The sequence below is a fragment of the Numida meleagris genome, chromosome 6 (assembly GCF_002078875.1).
Source record: "Numida meleagris isolate 19003 breed g44 Domestic line chromosome 6, NumMel1.0, whole genome shotgun sequence".
In the NCBI taxonomy this organism is placed as follows: domain Eukaryota; kingdom Metazoa; phylum Chordata; class Aves; order Galliformes; family Numididae; genus Numida; species Numida meleagris.
In genome coordinates this window covers 52921512-52930533 of record NC_034414.1, presented here as the reverse complement: position 1 = coordinate 52930533, position 9022 = coordinate 52921512, and positions in this window count along the sequence as shown.

Sequence of the window (9022 nt, the reverse complement as noted above, 5' to 3'; positions counted from 1 at the left end):
TGTTTGGTGGTCCTGTGATGACTTATTGCCAGCAGACATCTGAGTTTACTATGGATCTACTTTAGGTCATAAGTGCAAAAACAAATCTCGTTAATATTTAAAGATTCTTAGCACAAAAGCATGCATAATTAAACAGTGCATCAGAGCTGATAATTCCAAATAATTTGTCTTCTGAAAAGGGATTTTTGTAATTTGTTAAACTGGTTTGAAATCTGCAGCTGAGCAGCAGGAGTATGTTTGCGTTACACAATGAATGATTTTAAATGTTGGGCTGTGTTCATCCTCTCTCTCTGAAGGCAAAGAGACGTGACACAAGGGAGGCTTTTTACAAATGTACGTGGGTGTGGATGCAGCAATGCACAAAGCTGAGCTCTATTTCATTTTTAAAAGTAAAACTGTATTCCTGCCAGGTATAGCACTGCTTTCTCTCCAAGGATATTTTCATGTTCCAAGAGAAGCTTGTAGTTTTAACCATGACTTTTTCTAGATAACTCAATGGTGAAGGTTTGCCTATAGTAACAATGATCTATGAGTTAGTAAAACAAGTGACATACAAGACAAATATGAAAAAATTAATGGTGTCAGGTACAAGATACAATATACTGTAAGCTTTTCACTACATCCAAAAGGCTATCTGAGCACATTTTCTGCCTGGGTGCTAAAAATCTATGAGGAAAGAAAATGTGCTTATGATCCATTGCAAATCACACTTTTCACAAGTGCCAAAATACAAATTGATGTGTGACCACAGCTATTCTTTAATTTAATATAAGATCAAAAATTAAATGGCAAATATTCCAAGCACGCTCTGACCGTTGATCACACAGCAGAGTTATTTACAAGGAAAATCTAAAAAAAAAAAAAAAGCTCTCACATGCTTCACTGAAGGTGTTTCCAGGAGTTACTGAAGCTATCAGGGTCATATTTACCATAGGTAAATACACACTGATCACAGCACAACTGTTACTAACTCAGGACCTGGTGCTTTTTGCTTACCTCACTACCACAGATAAATCTTCTATTTTGATTGCTTTGTGTGTGTCACAGAACTGCACTGGAAACTGTCATGGTTTAATGTCCTGCCTAGTGTTGTGTACAGAACTTAGTTGTTACTAAGAGTACCGATTAAGGACAGAACTGTGTATGCTGAGTACTAGCCCTGCACCAAAGGGGTCAACATTAGTGGTGGAGAGAGGAATAACAAGGTAAGAATTTGCTTTCACTACTGGAGAATGAAGCCCAGATAGGTGTACTCAGATGGTGCATGCTGGAAGTTGTAGCATTCTCGGTGAATTTGTGATGGATGCAGGTATCTAAATTCAGTAGATCACAAGTGAGCATCTGTCAGGGCTGTTGTACCCTGATTTATCAAGCAGTCATGGAGACAGATGAGAACCACATCACAGCTGCCTGCAGGAGTGACTGGGGCTACATCTCACTCTCCCCTGAGGTTGTAGTGGGAGCTTTCAGTACAAAGGTAATTAGAATAGGTCATCATTTTCTTGAACTTAACTGTCCCTTCTGTCTGAATACAGCTCAGAGAGCCATTAAGGACAGCTCATGGAATATATCTAGGTATGCAACACGTACTTGAACACACAATTCTCAAAAAAAAAGCAGGGAATTTGGCTATGTCTTACTTGACACCTTTAGCATAAGAAGAGCAGATGAGTAGATAAAAGCAGCTGGTTCTAAGGCCCCTGTAACTGCCCTATATATTGTTCAGAGGTTTTGCTTTGTGCTAGAGTTTGTTTAGTCCCAGTGGATGAACATCTTCACCAGAACTGTGATTCATGGCTGCTCAAAGGATCATGGACTAGTTTAAGCCAAGGTGTCCCCACTATGGAGTACATTAATAGCACATGCAGGAGGCAGCTTTTTTTCCAGAGGAATACAACTTGCATAATTCAAAACTACTCAATGAACAGTACCAGCCCATATTAAGTGGGGACAAACAGGATTTGTTTCAAAACAGCAGCCTGACTCAAAACCCACCACTGATGTGGACCCCATGGGCACAACCATCGACATCTGGGCAGAGGGAGCTGAGCAGGGGCACTGAGGAAATCTGAGTAACACAATCTGTGACTTCGGGCTTTCCCACAAAACTTCGCAGCTCTCAAATATACACTGTCCAATATCTAACTAGGGTTTTCCCATCCAGCCACTGTAATATATTCTTCTGTAATTCCTTGGCTTTTGTCTCTGTAAGTTGAATCCCCTGGGAAGTGAATGACTAGGTCAACTACTAATAAAGTAGTAGATAATCAAAGGCTACATAATTTGGCAAGTACATTTGCTCTCAGAGCAGAAGATATTCTTCCCTTTGCAAGTCACAGAGCAGTGATGGTGCTATTACTGGGACCACTAAGTTTGTTTCTTTGACATTAATTTCTGCTGTTCATGGGCAATGTCTTGCTTTGACTGCATGATGCCAGGGAGAAACAACTGAATGCTGTTCTGCAAAGACAGAAGATGAATACTAGGAATTCATCCTTTTGGTCTCCTTAGGGCAAATATTAGAGACAGCTTTCTCAATCAGATTTCTACTTTAGAGCAACTTCTGTACACACTTAAGGTTTGTGGAGGAATATGGAAAGAAATACCTCCTGGTCCTATTTTATGTCTGCCGAAAGGCATGGAAAAGGAGAGGAGTGAAGATAGAAGCATCTTTTCCCTCTTGACATTGAATGCTATAAACTAGGCCAGGACTTGAGCAATCCAGAATGCCCCACAATTCCAATTTGAGACTTGGATTAATGGTTGTTGGGAAAGAGGCCCCAAGGGCAAACTTTGAATCTAGATCTACATTTAAGTTTTCTCAAAGGAAAGCGGATTTTGGTCCCATTCCTTTTTCCATTGTTCTTAACATGGGATGCTGCCAAAGTGTCACTATTACAGTCACACTGAAAGATCCCCAGTATCTTGCTGCAAACCATAGAGCTGCATTCCATAGATATTAATGAGATACATCATTAGTATTCCATAAATCAGTATAAGAATAGCCCCATGATGTTTTATTTCATATTAAATTATGGCCATGGGCTCATCAGGAAATGTTAGCTGTTTAAGTTTCATTTTTGCTTGTATTCTCCATTCCTTTTTTTTTTTTTTTTAAACTTGAATCTGGTGCTGTAGAAAATACCACGGAGATGCTCAATGTACAGGTAGACTGTGGGACAGCCATCAAGATTTTGTGAGTCACTTACATTTTTGGACTCTAGGAGTGGGATATAGTTTCAGAATAAGGCAATTTGATGTGGTTGTGTTCTTGTAGGTGTCAGCTTGTGAGCCAGGCACCTAAACACCTGTTATAGTCAGCAGAAGCTCACTTCAGTTATCCTCTAAGATGACCTGAAGTATCTATTTGGCATTCAGTTGCTGGTAAAGTAAAAGGCATGTCCTTTTTCTTATCTAACCCTGCAGATGCCTTAGGGATGCATTTTAGGATGTCTGAAGTGTTGTTCATGTTTAGGGAATTATCTTCTCCTGCTACTCAAATCTTGCTAATAAATGTTCAGATGCTTACGCATAGACACCTGTATGCACATATCCTAATCTGAAATTGAATCTCAGATATATCACTGCTCTGTGGTTTTGCCTGCTTCCATTCCAAACTAGTGTGGAAGGATTTCTTTTGCTCAAGCTTTCTCTAAATCCCTTTTCCTCAGATCTGCACTGGGTAGAAAGGAAAAGCAATAAACAGAGTTTATGGACTGGTGATCATTTATGAGTGTTCACTGCTTTTTGGCTGCTTCTCCCTGAGTAGAGAGCTGAGGAAGAGTGATGGGAGAGCATATGGGCACTGCTAGTCCACTGCTGTGCTGAAGCACACCACTGCCTGAGCAGAGGCTTTGTCATGGGGCAGTGCTTTATTGCCAGCCTCTACAGGAAAGGTGCAAGGAAAGTGTGGATAAAAGAGCATTGAGCAGAGGAATATTTTCATATATCCCATACACCTTCTACCCTAGTTTATGCCTTTAGCCTACCATCAAGATAGCCTACATTTAGTATTAAACTTTGACTTCTGGATTGCAAAAAGTCTCACACTGGGCTGCTATTACAGTCTCTCCTGCTGCAGAACTTCCTGTATGATTAACTGGCAAAGCACTGGGCGAGAATGCTGCAGGTTGGGATAAGCTTTATTCCAGAGTTTACCTATCTAAAATGATTAATGCATGCTTAATAACTTCAAAGAGTTCCCATCTCTTCAGAAGGAGGGGGTTTCTTCAAAGCTTTCAGATGGAGTCTCCCTTTCGAATTGATGAAGGCATGGTCCCAGTGGAGATTTTACATTGCCAGTATGTACTCCTTCAAAGATTTCATTGTTGGCATGCTGTATTTGAAGATTTCCTGCCCTCTGTTACTCCTTCATTTCATTTTTCAAAAAAAAAAAAAAAAAGAAGAAGAAGAAAAAAGAGGATAAAATCATATCATTGGGGTTCCCTTCAAAACAATTGCATGTCACAGCCCTGAATGCTGGAGAGGAACAGTGTATGCCAAATTTATAGGTTTACTATAGTGTAATTATCATCTCTGAGGAAAAGAGCTGCCCTTTTCAACAAGATATGTTTTTCTTACTGGGAATTGTCTTTGATGTACATTGCTTCAATTGCCAGATCATTTTTTCAGATTAAATGCTGAACAATGAGTAATTCTTCAGCAAGTTCATCGTGTAACTGGAAGGTGCTCAGATTGAGGAGACACCCATTCATGAGTCTAGAAAGATTTAAATGTTCCTGTAAGAATATTGGAGCTCTAACTTTGAGGATTTTTAGAAGCAAAGGAAAATGCGTACCACATGCAATTGCCAGGAGTGTAGGAACAGAGGTAAACTTGTTCTTTCCTTCTTATTTTCAGAAAGAGTTGTTAAATAACATATGAACTCATGGAATGCCTATTTTTAAGCTTTGCAAAGACCACAAAAATTTATAGCTTCTTCACTTCCACTACTCAGTCCTATCAATATAGTTTAAAGTAGATCTGAGAAAGATATAATTCTTCTAATGGTTTAATCAATTTACGAACACTGCTTTTACTCCTACTATCCCCTGTGTAATAAATTGTTAATTAGTGTGTGTCAGAAATACATGAAAAAAAAGTCCTAGCCAGTATAGGCTGCTGAGAAAAGGAGCTTAATTTTGAAACGGTATATAAATCTGTGCAAATTGGTAGAGCTGAGATTACAAACCATACTCAGAGGTGTCCACATCCTAAACAAACAGTAATGCTCTTTCGTTTTGAATGCTTATTCTTTCTAGGTGCCCTTTGTTTTGCCCGGTGAATGTGTTCATCAGCTCTTCATGGCTCAGTAATTCAAGAAATTCTCTTTCCATTAAAAATAAATACCGTGTTTTATATCCTTGAGATGGACCCCATATTTGATTGTCTTTTCTGTGGCAGTGTATATTGAAAACTATAAAATTATAATACAACTATTAATCCGCTGTATCTGCTTGTACCTAATTTTTATTAAAAATGTATTGTGCTCCAGTTGACTCATATATTACAATGCGGTTGAAAAGGCTCCAGTTGGATTACTTCTGAAGGAGAACATATTGAAATAAAGAAAGGCTTACTGATTAATATTTTGACTTTATGTACACTGTCACTAAGGCAGCAGCTTGATTACCATAGAAAAGAATTTGTAGTTAACTATATTGCAGACCTGCTAAATGAAACAATGTGAAACTTGTGGAAAGTGGCATTTACCAAAGAAAGCACATTATCATCACTGATCAAACCTTTCATGTCATCTTCTCCTTTTATGAATGATATTAAAGAAACTACTTTGTTTCAATAGTAAATTAATACATTTATAGGAATGTGGCAGAATCTGGAATCACATACCATCTGTTCCCCGTCTCTCAATTGCTGCCACTGAATGTTGATAGTCCTAAAAAGATGCCTAGAAATAGCTGAAATAGCTTTGTATTCAATATCATGAGAAACAAAAGTGTTTAATTATGTCTCATTTGAGAAGTAATGGGGAAGGAGAAATGAGGACATTTGGCTTAGAAAAAGCTAGGAGCCTTCTTTCCCTTTTTTTGGTGCTTAATGATCAACTCAATTTGGGGAGTAAACTTTATGCATTAAAAACATCCCAGTGGAACAGAGAAATTTCTGCTGAAAGTTGTATTCTTCCCATTCCTACTTGCTGCCTACTTCAGTGATGCACCCAGTCATTGCTCTGGAAGGCTGTGAGTACTCATGGGTGACAAAAGCTTGCTGAGAGAATGCACTTCTTTCCATGTGGCACTGAGGGACATATTTAGTGGACATGGTGGTGCTGAGTTGACATTTGGACTAAATGACCTTACTGGTATTTTCCAACCACCATTCTGTGATTCTGTGATAGACAAATAGGCACACATGGCACTTGGACTACAGCCTCCAGGCATTCTGGTAGCTGCTTTTCCAGCTTGAAATAGTTTGATTTCAGATTTTCTTTTCTTTCCAGATAAAAAAAAAAAAAAAGCTCAATTTCCAAAATAGCTTTTTGCATTTTTTTTGTCTCACATACTCTCTCATTTTTTCTCATACGTGCACAACAGGCATTATTGCTCTTTAATCTATAAAATGATAGAAAAGGTGAATTTTCACTTACATTTGTGGGTTAAATGAGAATAAAGCTCCTTTAATGTCTTTACTTTGTTCCTGAAGTTTTGCCAACAATAATGTTGGCTTTAATAGCTGCGTAGTATTGAAGATGCTATCATGGTGTCAGACCACATACCAAGATGCAGGACTGCATGTGTTTTTAATTTTCCAGCTATTTGTCTTCTCCTTTTTGGTCAGCCAAAGATTGATGAGAATACCATCAAGCAATGAAATAGAAATGAAGTATTGGAAACAGCAGTGGCAGCTGTATAACAGAGAAAAAAAGATGGCTTAATGGCTGCCTTCCACATTTTTCTGGGCCAGACACATGAGATTTACATACACTCTTTTAAGATGTCTGTGCAAGAGCATAAGCATTATCCTTGATGTACCATAATGCTAACTGACAAGAAATACACATGATAAGACTACTTTAGAGAGCAAAGTGGTATTCCTTTTGATCACAGGTATTTACAGCCATATGTAAAGCCCAATTCATTCCCTTCTTTATCTGATAGCAAAAAGACAGGTCATGGGATTTAATGCGGAGTGATTACTGGGTACTGGAATACATAACACTAACCAGAGGGATTTTGATGTGTTGCTGTACATGACCTTTCTGCATGCTTGGATAGGCAGGCTCCTGAGGATTTGGTTGATCTGGACACGTGGCACCTGAATGAGACACCTCAGGACAGAGTATGGTCTTGTGTCACAGCTGAGTTTGAAAAAAAATCATTTATTTGCATTCATAAGCATTTTCCATTTTTTATTCATGATCGATTAATTATGATCGATTGTTTGTGAGGGCAGATAGCAATAGGACAAGGGGGAATGGTTTTAAGCTGAGACAGGGGAGATTTAGGTTAGATATTAGGAGGAAGTTTTTCACAGAGAGGGTGGTGATGCACTGGAACAGGTTGCCCAAGGAGGTTGTGGATGCCCCGTCCCTGGAGGCATTCAAGGCCAGACTGGACGTGGCTCTGGGCAGCCTGGTCTAGTGGTCGGTGACCCTGCGCTTAGCAGGGGGGTTGAGACTCGATGATCCTTGAGGTCCTTTTCAACCCAGGCCATTCTATGATTCTATGATGAATCTATGATTCATGATTTTCCTTTTCTACAGGCAATTTTTCTGTAGATCCATTCCTTGGTTGCTAAGTATGTCTAGACAATATCTGAATACATGAGCTTTGCTCACAACTGCACAAAGCTCTTTCTAGTTCTGAGGCTAAGAAAATAAAGAGCAAATATATGAATTAATATCAAATGGAGTGAGTATGGAAAATCTACCAAGGTGAGGCTATTTGTGGAAAAGAAAAGCAATGTTAAGAAGCAATGTGAAATTATGGGAACCTTTGTTTTTCATTCCTTTCAGAATTTTCTCTGTAATGCACTTTCCTCCTGCCTTTACAATCTGATTTATTTTTCTGGCCAAAATAGGAGCAAAAGGCATGGAGAACACAGCTCCTGTGAGACAAGAAGTTATAAACACAAACTGAAATTTCTTGGATTTCTGAGAAAAAGAAGTGGAAGGGGATCCTGTACCAAGAGAATACATCTTACCAGTTAAAAATCTCAACAGAGAATTCAAATTAAGTTTAATTTTCTAAGTGTTAAATTCACTTGAAAGTGAGTGTTTGTCTTAATGAATAAAAAGCTGACTGGCTTTAGCTTTATGTATATCACTTCATCAGCTCTCTAAATTTCTACTGAAAAACCTGCTTGACAAAAATTTCTGGGAGAATTATGACATAATCAGCAGAGGAAATTGCCACCAAAGGATATATTAGTATGTTCCTTAAGAAAAGTATCCCTCATAATTCACCTTGATGGGACAGCATCAATGAACTTCAAAGATGAAGACTGCTGTGGAAGTAGAACTGAAGTTAGGATTGAAATCCTTATCTGAAGTATCTTGCTGGGGAAACATTCTGAGAACCTCAATCATTCCTCATCACTCATCTGAAAAGTTAGAGCAGAGTGGATTGGAGCTTCCTAGTGAGCATTCACCTTTGTAAACTGACAAAGCCATGGCATAGATAGGGATCTTGGGATTCATGCACCTTCTTTGTCCAGCACACTTCCTGGAAATTGCCAGGTCTATATAATCCAGTTCCTACACTGTATGCTAAAAGACTCATGAGTTTTGATAGCAATGATGCCAGACTAGTGTCAGGATGTTCAACTCCAATTAAAGAAAGTTTCCTTAGTATCACCCACCAGACTCAGAAAAGTTGTTCTGTAGGCAGCTGTGCTGCCTAAGTCTTATGAGTGCTAGGATTTGGGCAATGTGGTGTATCAGATGGAAATATCTCCAGCACTGTACTGATTTTTATTAGATACAATCATTCTGCCCTGCTGAAAGAGCTGCTTCTTTTAGAGCAGTCAGAAAACAAGGCCAGAAGTTGCCGGTGTTCAGTGC